This window comes from Citrus clementina, unplaced genomic scaffold (assembly GCF_000493195.1).
Source record: "Citrus clementina cultivar Clemenules unplaced genomic scaffold, Citrus_clementina_v1.0 scaffold_7, whole genome shotgun sequence".
Classification (NCBI taxonomy): Eukaryota; Viridiplantae; Streptophyta; class Magnoliopsida; order Sapindales; family Rutaceae; genus Citrus; species Citrus x clementina.
In genome coordinates this window covers 18,211,175-18,222,446 of record NW_006262075.1, presented here as the reverse complement: position 1 = coordinate 18,222,446, position 11,272 = coordinate 18,211,175, and the positions used below count along the sequence as shown (strand labels likewise).

General features: G+C 32.9%; 1 pseudogene; it reads left to right on the top strand.

The window, feature by feature from the left end:
* The first annotated feature begins 710 nt into the window (after positions 1 to 710).
* LOC112097000 lies at positions 711 to 2,431 on the top strand (annotated as a pseudogene).
* The last annotated feature ends 8,841 nt before the right edge of the window (positions 2,432 to 11,272 follow it).

The following is an 11,272-nucleotide window of genomic DNA, read 5'->3' as shown; positions in this document are numbered from 1 at the left end:
TAAGTAACTTATTTTTCTACCACACAATTTACCCAACTTTGATTTCTGCCTGATATTTTAGCTACCACTAACTTAAGTTACTTGGCTAACATATTTACCACTTATAACAACTAATCTCCTAGATTTTTCTTTAGTTATTGCTATAGATATCTTGACATTTTAGATTACAAATTATTTTTCAATACCCTTTTGTTCTCTTAAACATTATAACCGAAATCACCCTTGGCCAGTTCTTAACATTTTTCGTTCCTAATCGAGTAAAAAAATATTTTAAATTCACGCCATTTTGAAATATTTCTGTCCTCGTAACCTTCCAAAATCAGGTCTTCGGTCGACATCTGGAATGTTGTCAAAGATTGCTTCCTGTGCTCTTTCCGTCTTTTCGGTTACAACGGTGATCTCAAAGACAAAGTATATACTTTGAGTGGCAAAAATGGTGAACTCCAAGTCGTCTATGATGAAGTCAATCAAAGGGTCGAGCATGCAATACAAGATCGTGACGTGCCTAGACAGACAGTGTCACGCTGGTTGGAAAAGGCGGTACCAGAATATACAAACAAAACGGAAAAGTGAATAGGAAGAGAAAGCAAAGTAATGTTTGGGATATTTTTCGGTGAATTGTTGCTCCGTATACTATGTTAGATTAGACGTAGTTAAGATGACCGAGGATTTGCAGATTTTGGTAGATGAGGGAAAGGGGTTCAAAAAAGATGACAGACGACGTACTAATCTCCCATCCTGATATTCAAAAGCATGCTGAAACAGCCGCTGGACTGTGTGGAGGGAGGGTTGCCGCTTGCTCTTATCACTACTGGAAGCGCCATGGCGTATGGTAGAAACCGTGATGCGTGGGAAAATGCAGTTAATGATTTGTGTAATTGTCCGGCTGAATTCCCAGGTATGGGGAATCGTACCTTTCCTCGCTTGAAGTTCAGCTATGATCACCTGAGCAGTGAAACCAACAAAACTTGTTTTTCCTAAATAACCAACTTATTCGGAAAGATGAACTTGTTGATATCCGGATTGGAGAGGGACTTATACGTGATTCTCATAACATTGCTGTTGCACGAGTGCAAGGCAAATATATAATTGAAAGTCTGATACTTGTTTGTCTATTGAAAGAGGTTCAAACTTACTTTGGAAATTTTGTTAAGACGCATGATATGATGATTCGTGACTTGGCTTTGTGGATAGCTTACCAAGGTCAGGACAACAAGATTTTGGCAGTGAAATCTAGAGATGAGTTTATTAATGAACAAGAAAGTGCTACCTAGCTGGAACACGGCGGTACGACTATGACTGTCTAGTTATTCAATCACATCACTCGTTCCCACGCGAGTGCCATTGAGGAGTTCCCCCGCCACCCTGACACCGTCCCCTTGTCCCCTTCCCTTAACTCTGCTCGTAAGACATGCTAATATAAAGGAAGTTCCACAAAGGTTCTTTCAATCGATGCCTGCCTTGGGAGTTCTTGTATGGTCACATAGTAGACCCTTGAGAAAGTTGCCTGTGCAGTAGGGTGAATTGATTAACCTGCGGTATCTTAATCTGTCGTCTTCAAATATATCAGAGCTGCCAATTGAGATTAAGGAATGCTCTCAACTGATAATTCTACTGTTTGATGATACAGAGAAGCTGAAAGCAGCTCGGGAAGGACTGTTACGAATGCTTTCAGCAGTACAAGTTTTCAGCAGGGTACCAACTAAGATTGAATCAGACTTTGACATGTTATCCATCTTTGGTGTTAGTGTCTTGCTATTGCGTGAATTGGATAGCTCGAGACACATTCAAGATGAACTGTCGTCTTATCAAATCGCGATTCTGGGCTGCAAATTCAAATCATCCTTCAAGTTAGAGTTGCATCGGAAGGCTAATCATCGGGCGCCCAGGATCATCTTCAAAGTCATCTATGACAAGTATGCTGCAGGATGGATATTTCCAGAACCTTCAAGATCTATTTATCAGCAATGGTTCCATAAAATATTTGACATGCCTCGTCAACATTGGATGAAATAATTGCTAATGATCAAGCTGGGCCGTCAACAACTGAAGGAAATTTCACTGAGCTTAAGCAATTGAATTTGCATGCTCTTCCAAAACTGAAGAGTATATGCGGCAGCGCCGTGGCCCTTCGTTCCCTCGAAAGTATATATACGTAAGTCATTGCCCAAATCTCAAAGAATTCCCATTGAACTCTCAGAGTGGAAATAAAAGTACGGTTTTAATACGAGGAGAAGAATGGTGGAACCAACTGTTGTGGATTAGTGATGCCACTAAGGATGTTTTTAGTTCAAAATTCATCCCATTCTCAGATTTTCTTTCCTGGCACTCAAGCCAAGTTACACAGATGAGCTTCAGTAATGAAAAGGTACTCATGTTAATAGTATTTGAGGAAAATGATAAAGAGCCTAAAGATAAGATCACACAATGATGATAAAAATATTGCTAGACCTGTGCAGGTTACAGTGTTAGTTTAATGTTGTTTTTCTCGTCATTGTGTCCGATTTTTTTATTCAAATATCAGTGCTTAGCTCATTAGTGATGAGCATTGATATTTGAATTAAAGAATCGAACACAATGGCGATAAAAACAACTTTGCACTTCGCTGGAGTTATAGCCTTAATCGAAATTTTTTAATATTTTCCAATTAATACTGTAAATCTAACCAAACGTAATGTTGTTTTTGTCATCATTCTCTCATCCTTAAGGCTCTTTATCATTTTCTTTATTAATAGATGTACGATGACAAAGTTACTTCATTTTCTGTCATTGATCGATTTATTTTTGGGTTTATATTTTGTTGGAGATGGCTAGCTCATTATTTATATTTATATCAATTGAATTTACCCAAAGTTTTTTTTTCCTTCTATTTAATAACCTCGAGGAAGAAGGGACTTTTATTAAAATTTAATAAAGAAACTAAATATCAAAAAATATATAAAAAGAGAAAATAGGGATATCAAATACCTAATGTAGAGGAATAATGAAATTAAAATTATTGGGTGCTTTAGGAGTGCGTTAATTTTACACCCCTTCCCAAGTTTAATTATGTTTTAACCAAGGGTCATACAGCATCAGTACACATTTAAATATGAATTGTGTTAATGAAACATAAGAAATTTAAATTTAATATAAAACTTATAAATTAACATTAAGTGTAAAATAAAACATAAATTATGTAAATAAAGTATAAAACTTGTAAATAAATGATAAAATTAGTAAATTAACATAGGAGTGATAAATTGGTGTATCGATGATAAATAAAACAAAATCTTTAAAATATAATATAAAACTTATAATCAGCAATAAGTGTCAAATAAAACAGCAAAACATAAGATTGATAAATGTGAGTTAAACAAATAAATTAATATAAGAGTGGTAAAATGATGTCTTATTTGTAAACGAAACAAAAAGTTATCAATACAATATAAAACATTTAATCAACATTAAGTATAAAATAAAATATAAATTATGTAAATGAAACATAAAACTTGTAAATAGAAGGTAAAATAAGTAAATTAACATAAGAATGGTAAATCGGTATATTATTGGTAAACAAAATAAAAACTTACCAATATAATATAAAACTTGTAAATCAACATTAAATGTAAAGCAAACATAAGTTGTGTAAGTAGAACATAAGACTTGTAAATGAATGGTAAAAGAAGTAAATTAATATAAGAGTAGTAAAATGATATGTTATTTATAAACAAAATAAAAGGTTATAACATAAAACTTGTAACCAACATTAAGTATAAAATAAAAGATGAGTTATGTAAATGGAACATAAGTCTTGAAAATAGAAGGTAAAATAAATTAATTAATATAAGAGCGATAAATAGATATAGTATTGTTAAACAAAAAATAGAAATATAATATAAAACTTGTAAGTCAACAATAAGTGTAAAATAAAACATCAATTAAGTAAATGAAACATAAAACTTTTAAATAGAAAGTAAAATAATTAAATTAATATAAAAATTATTAAAAAATAAAAACTTACGAAAATGAGAACTCATTATAATAGTGATTAACTTTTAAATTTTCTGATTTTGTTTCTAAATTGAATAATGATAGTTTTGGGTTTATGTAATACATGTAATGATACATGTGAAATTTTATTAAGGATAAAACATATTCTCAAAATAAGGTTTTAAAAAGTTATTCTTTTCATATTTTCAAAGTTGTTTGTAAGATAAGAAATGTTGCATCCTCCTAAACCTCCTCCACAGTAATCCCAAATGATCTTTAAGTACAAGTAAAAAGGTAAATTTTAAAATTACATGAAGTAGTATAAAATATAAAATTAGATTCAATTTTATTGATATATCATATATATCTACTAATATAAGAATGTATTATTATTATTATTTTAGGTTGATTCACATCAAGGAAAAACTTTTTACGTAATTAGCATCAATTTATATAATACTATGATAGAAAATAACACTATGATAGAAAATAAAAAAAGAAAAATTATGAATGTCTAGAATGAATATAGAATTTATGGTTAAACAAATTCAACAAAACTTATTCCAATTATTTTCTAAACAATTTTTTTTAATTGATGAGTGACTTTTTCTTTGTTTAATTAAATTAAGTGAGTAAACTATTTTTTGTTTAATAAAAGTTCAATATTGATTTACAAGTTTTATATTATTTTTACAAGTGTTTGAATTGTTTGTAATTTTAAAACATCAATTACTAATTTTATATTAATTTACTCCTTTTACCTATCATTTACTAGTTTTATGTTTAATTTACAAAATTTATGTTTATCACGGTATTGATGCCGTAATTTTAATTATAGTATCATAGAAGTTTTCTTTAATTATTAATTATGAATTTTATACATAGAACAAGTAGTGGGTGGATAAAAAATAGTACTTTTTTTATAAATTGGTTGAATTTTTTTTTCAAAATTTCCTACGCCACAACAAAATCTTAATTTGTAGCCAATGAACTGGTTGAGTCATGACATGCATTAAAACAATATAAATTTTATATATAATTTCATTAAATTAATTAGTTCGTTTAATGTATAACAAATAAATGTTGAATTCATCGAATGCCTTTATATTAATTATTTTATGTTGCTTCATAATTTTTATAGTGCCTAAAGAGAAAGTTTAGGGATTTTATTATGGTTTTGATTCTGTTTGAATAAGTCTTAAACAATCCTAGTTTTTAAGATTGCTTGTTTCATGTTTTTCCTGTTTTTGCACTTCAAGATAAGTCTTGTAAGATGTTGTTTCTCATTCTCTTAAAGTATGTACGTGGCTATTTATAAGCCTAAGTTTATTCAATAAAATGCAAGTCATTCCAGAATATATTTTTGTGCTTTAGTTCACAACATTCTAGTATCAGAGCATGTACTGGGCCTAATAAATCAAAGCATCAGTCTTTAAAGTTTTTGCAGCAGCAAAGAATATGACTACCGAAGGGAATATTGTGTAGCCATCCATTCCTCGCTTTGATGGTCACTATGACCATTGGAGCATGTTGATGGAGAATTTTCTACGATCTAAGGAATATTGGGAGTTGGTGGAGACTGGTTGTGTTAAACCAGCAAGTGGATGAAAAACCAGCAAGTGGATCAATGCAAACGGAAGCACAACAAAAGAAGATAGAGGAATTGAAGCTGAAAGACAAGAACTATCTATTTCAAGCCATAGATCAAACAATATTTGATACCATTCTCATCAAGAATACTTCCAAGCAAATTTGGGATTCTATGAAGAAGAAGTTTGAAGGAAATGTAGGGTCAAGAGGTCACATCTACAAGCTCTTCGTAGAGAGTTTGAAACTCCAGGGATGAAGACTGGAGAATGAGTTATAACGATTTCTCAAGAGTATTGTCAGTGGTTAACAAAATGAGAATATATGGAGAGCAGATGCAGGATGTCACGATAGTGGAGAAAATTCTCAGATTATTTAGCGAGAAATTTAATTACCTTGTTTGCTCGATTGAGGAATCCAAAGACATAGATCAACTCTCTGTTGATAAATTGGAGAGTTCTCTGATTGTTCATGAGCAAAAATTCCAGCAACACACAGGAAAAGAACATGCACGCAAGATCATTTCTAAAGGCAGATTTAGCACAAGAAGACAAGGACGAGGTACATACAGAGGTAAAGGAAGAGGAAGAGGATAAGGTCGTTAGTCCAATAACAGAGAAAATATGGAATGCTTCAAGTGCCATCAGCTTGGATATTTTAAGTTTGAATGTCCAATATGGGATAAGGAAGCCAATTTTGCTGCATAAGGAGAAGAATGAGAAGAAGAAGAAGAGATGTTGCTCATGTCATATGTGGAGATGAATGGTGCTTGAAGAGAAGATGTTTGGTTTTTAGATTCAGGTTGCAGCAATCACATGTGCGGTGACAAAAAAACTGTTTAGTGATTTGAATGAGCTTCTGACATGAGGTAAAGTTAAGAAATAACACAAGGATGGATGTGTTAGGAAAAGGCAATGTTTGCGAGTAAGTGGTTTTATACATATTGTGAGTGAAGTATTTTTTTGTGTTTGAACTAAAAAACAATTTACTGAGCATTGGACAATTACAAGAAAAAGGGTTGACAATTCTCATTCAACATGGAATGCTTAAGATTTATCATCCAAAAAAGGGGCACATAATACAAACCGGGAGGACAGCAAATCGGATGTTTGTGTTGCTAGCAAAATCAGTGCCACAGAAGGAAGCCTGCCTCTACACATCCATATAGGATTTAGCACACTTATGGCATTGTCGTTATGGACATTTGAGCTACAAAGGATTGAGGACTCTCCAATTTAAGAAAATGGTGCATGGACTGCCACAGTTCAAAACTCTAACGACAGTTTGTGCAAACTACATGATTGGAAAGCAACACAGAGATTCAATCCCTCAGAACAGCAATTAGAGGGCCACTGAAAAGCTGCAGCTTGTTCATGCAGACATTTGCAAACCAATCTCTTCTATTTCCAATAGTAAGAAGAGGTATATTATGTGCTTTATTGATGACTTTACTATAAAAACATGGGCATATTTTTTAGTAGAAAAATCTGAAGCATTAAGCATGTTCAAGCGATTTAAGAGTTGTGTTGAGAAAGAAGTAGGAGGATATATTAAATATTTGAGAACAGATCGAGGAGGAGAGTTCACATCACTTGAATTCAATGAGTTTTGCACAGAACATGGCATCAAAAGGCAATTGACTGCAACGTGTACTCCACAACAGAATGGAGTAGCTAAAAGAAAAAGTGGAACAGTACTGAACATGGTTTGATACATGCTTTCTGAAGAATGATGATGAAGACTTTATGGCCAAAGGCAATAAACTGGACAATACATGTTCTAAATCAGAGTCCTACTTTGGCTGTAAAGAATCAAACACCTTAGGAAGCCTGGACCGGAAGCAGACCTCCAGTTGAATACTTTAAAGTTTTTGGATGTATGGCTCACGTTCATGTTCATGATGTGAGAAGAAAAAAGCTAGATGCAAAGAGCTTTGTCTGTGTGTTATTAGGAGTAAATGAAGAGTCTAAGGCATATAGACTCTACGATCCAGTTGCAAAGAAAATTGTGGTTAGCAGAGATGTAGTGTTTGAGGAAGATAAGTACTGGAACTAGGATAAGAGTTATGAAGAGCATATAATGGCTAATCTGGAATGGGATGATGAAGAAGATAATGAGGCAGTGAACACAGATAATGAAGGAGCTGTGAGTAAGAAAGAAGAAAAAGTTGTTGATAGTTCTTAAACTGGTGAAAATAACGAATCATCTAGGGGAAGAAACAGAGTGCCTCCAAGGTGGATGAGAGACTATGTAACTGGGGATGGGCTCTCGGAAGAAGAAGATGTAAATGCCAACCTGACTTTGTTTGCTTTAGCAGATCCAATGCATTTTGAGGAAGCAGTGAAGCATGACAAATAGAGGATAGGTATGGATAGGGAAATACAGGCAATAGAGAAGAACAACACATGGGAACTCACTGATTTTCCTACAGGAGCAAAAAAGATCGGAGTAAAATGGGTTTATAAAACTAAACTCAAGGAGAATGGAGAAGTAGACTGATTAACACTAAAAAGTGTACGTGTAATAAGGATAAAATTATTAGTTTTTCACTTAAAGTGTTGATTAATGTGCGCATAACTTGTAAATTATATGAATGCTCCCCAAATAAATTTTTGTGTTAAATTAATTTGCAATATGTTAATTTTTACCTTATAAATATTTTTCAGGAATAAATTGGAATTGAAAGCGCAAACAAAGAAGGACTACTAGAGCGATTTGGAAGCATTATTGAGGAGAATTAAATAAATAAATAAATAATAATAATAAAATTAAAATGAATAAAAAAAGAAACAATAAAAAAAGAACAAAAACCAAATTGTTTGGCTTCTCGTGATGGTCAAGTGGCCTAAACTTGACCATTACACATTTCAATGTACATATATATATATATAATAATAATAAAATAAATAAAAATAATGTATTCCTTGTCTATAAAAGGCAAGGAAATGCAGGAGAGCGGAGAGCCAAAAGCTAGTAGAATTGATCTTTCAAAAGCCAAGAGAGAGTTCAGCTGAAGAATTTCTTTCTTTCATTGTTGCTATTCTTGTTTCCGTTTGTATCAATTTTCTTTGTAATATATTTTCAAAAGTTTATCAAATAAAAAGAGTGTTGTGTTTTCTTTCAATATGAGTGGCTAATTTTATTAAGCTGAGGTGAAGGGTGAAGCTCCATGTTTCAAACCATTAAATTTATTATTTTCTCAAATGAGTTTTTAAGTTTATTTTATTCTTTTCTAGTTATTTTTATATCATGTTAATTTATAAATCTCACTGGTGTTGAAGATATAGTTGCAGCTGAGCTGGACAGACTTAGCTGGCGTGTCAAGTTGGAAATAACTGACTGACATGTGGCAAGTGCTAAGTGGATGAACTAAATCTAGAGTTGTTAATTAGTTAGAATAATAGCTTATAAGCTTAGCTAAGTAAGCTTATCAAATGGTTGAAATTTTGGTTAATAAAATCGAGAATCTTTTATTTCATTTTCTCTGTTTTTCTTTGTTTCCAAACATCTCATTACAAATTCTAATACCTGGATTTTATGGTATTTTGACATAATGTCGACATATTAATTGTGGCACATTAGGTACTTTATTTCATATTTATCCACACACATAGTTAGTTGAAAATTAAATGATATAATAATTAACTGGCAAAAGTGAGGCTAAAAATGAGAGAGTATTAAAATTATAGTTTGAATACTGAGAGTGGATCCCGTAACCTTAGCTTATTTTTAAATTGATTTCAAATAATTTCTTTTCCCCACAATTAATTTTTTTAGTTTTAAATTGACTACTGGATTTAAAATTCCATGTGGTTCGACCCCGGACTCACCGGGTTATATTATAACTAAACACTCTTATACTTAGGAGTAATACACTTTTGAGTCGTGTCATAGACAAATTGAAGGCTTGTTTGGTGGCAAAGGGGTATGTGCAACAACAAGGGATAGACTACACAGAAGTTTTTGCACCAGTTGCAAGAATGGACACAATAAGAATGATTGTGGCTCTAGCGGCTCAAAGAAGGTGGACTCTCTATCAACTTGATGTCAAATCTGCCTTTTTGCATGGGGAACTTAATGAAGAGGTGTACGTGGAGCAGCCAAAGGGTTATGAGTTGAAGAATAGTCCTCAGAAAGTCTACAGATTGAAGAAAGCTTTATATGGACTTAAACAAGCTCCACATGCTTGGTTCAATCGCATTGAAGCTCACTTTATAACTAAAGGGTTCAAGAAGTGCTATAGTGAACACACTTTGTTCATTAAAACAAATAAGGGAGGTAAAATTCTCATTGTTAGTTTATATGTTGATGATTTAATTTTTACTAGCAATGATGAATTGATGTTTGCTGAGTTTAAAAATTCCATGTTGAGGGAGTTTTATATGACTGATTTGGGGAGAATGAGATTTTTTCTTGGTATAGTAGTTTTGCAGAGATCAGATGGGATTTATATTTTCCAGAGAAAGTATGCTTTGGAGGTGATAAAGAGATTTAGAATGGAGAATAGCAACTCGGTTCATAATCCTGTTGTTCCAGGTTGTAAGCTTTTTAAAGATGAAAATGGGGTTTGTATTGATGAGACTTTGTTTAAGCAGATGGTAGGTTGCCTCATGTACTTAACAGCTACAAGGTCGGATTTAATGTTTGCAATAAGTTTGATTAGTAGGTATATGGCCAAACCAACCGAGTTGCATTTGACGACAGCCAAGAGAATATTGAGATATTTGAAAGGAACTACTAGACTTGGAATTCTCTACAAGAATAGAGGGAATTGTGAAAGTTTGGTTGGATATGCACTGACTATATAGGAGATATAGAAGATAGGAAAAGCACATCAGGATATATCTTCATGTTTGGTCTGGGGCTGTAGCCTGGTCTTCAAGAAAACAACTTATAGTCACACTTTCAACCACTGAAGCAGAGTTTGTGGCTGCTGCTACTTGTGCTAGTCAAGTTGTTTAGATTGAAAAGAATAATTGAGAAGCTGAGTCTAGAGGAAAGTAAGTGTATTATAATTCTTTGTGATAATAGTTCCACAATTAAACTGTCAAAAAATCCTGTGTTACATGGTCGAAGCAAGAACATTGATGTGTGATTCCATTTTCTTCGTGATCTCACACAAGAATGAACAGTTGAATTGGTTTACTATGGAACACAAGATCAGTTGGCAGATATGATGACAAAGCCTCTCATAGTGGATGCATTTCAGAGGTTCCGAAGTCAGTTGAGAGTTTGTCAAGTTCCTGATTAAACTAGTTGCAGTTGGTAACTAGTTTAAGGGAGGGAATGAAGAAAAAGTTTGGGGATTTTATTATGGTTTTGATTATGTTTGAATAAGTCTTAAACAGTCCTAGTTTTTAGGATTGCTTGTATCATGTTTTTCCTATTTTCTTCTCTTCAAGATAAGTCTTATAAGCTGTTGTTTCTCTTTCTCTTAAAGTCTGTACGTGGCATCATTCACCATTTTTTTGGCTTGATTAACAATACCTTTTTGTTCTCCTGCTGCTAACTGTAGCTAATGCCTATTATAAATAAATATTAAAAATAAAATGCTAAAGAAAACGCCAACAAAAATAACTGTAAAACAAATATGCTATACTGTATTAAATGAACATGATTGTTTGGCAATTGTTTTTTTCGGCGTTTGATTGGATCTTGGCTGGTGTGTTTTTGCACTTGACTCTGCTGATGAAAATCAAGTGGTTGAGTGTTC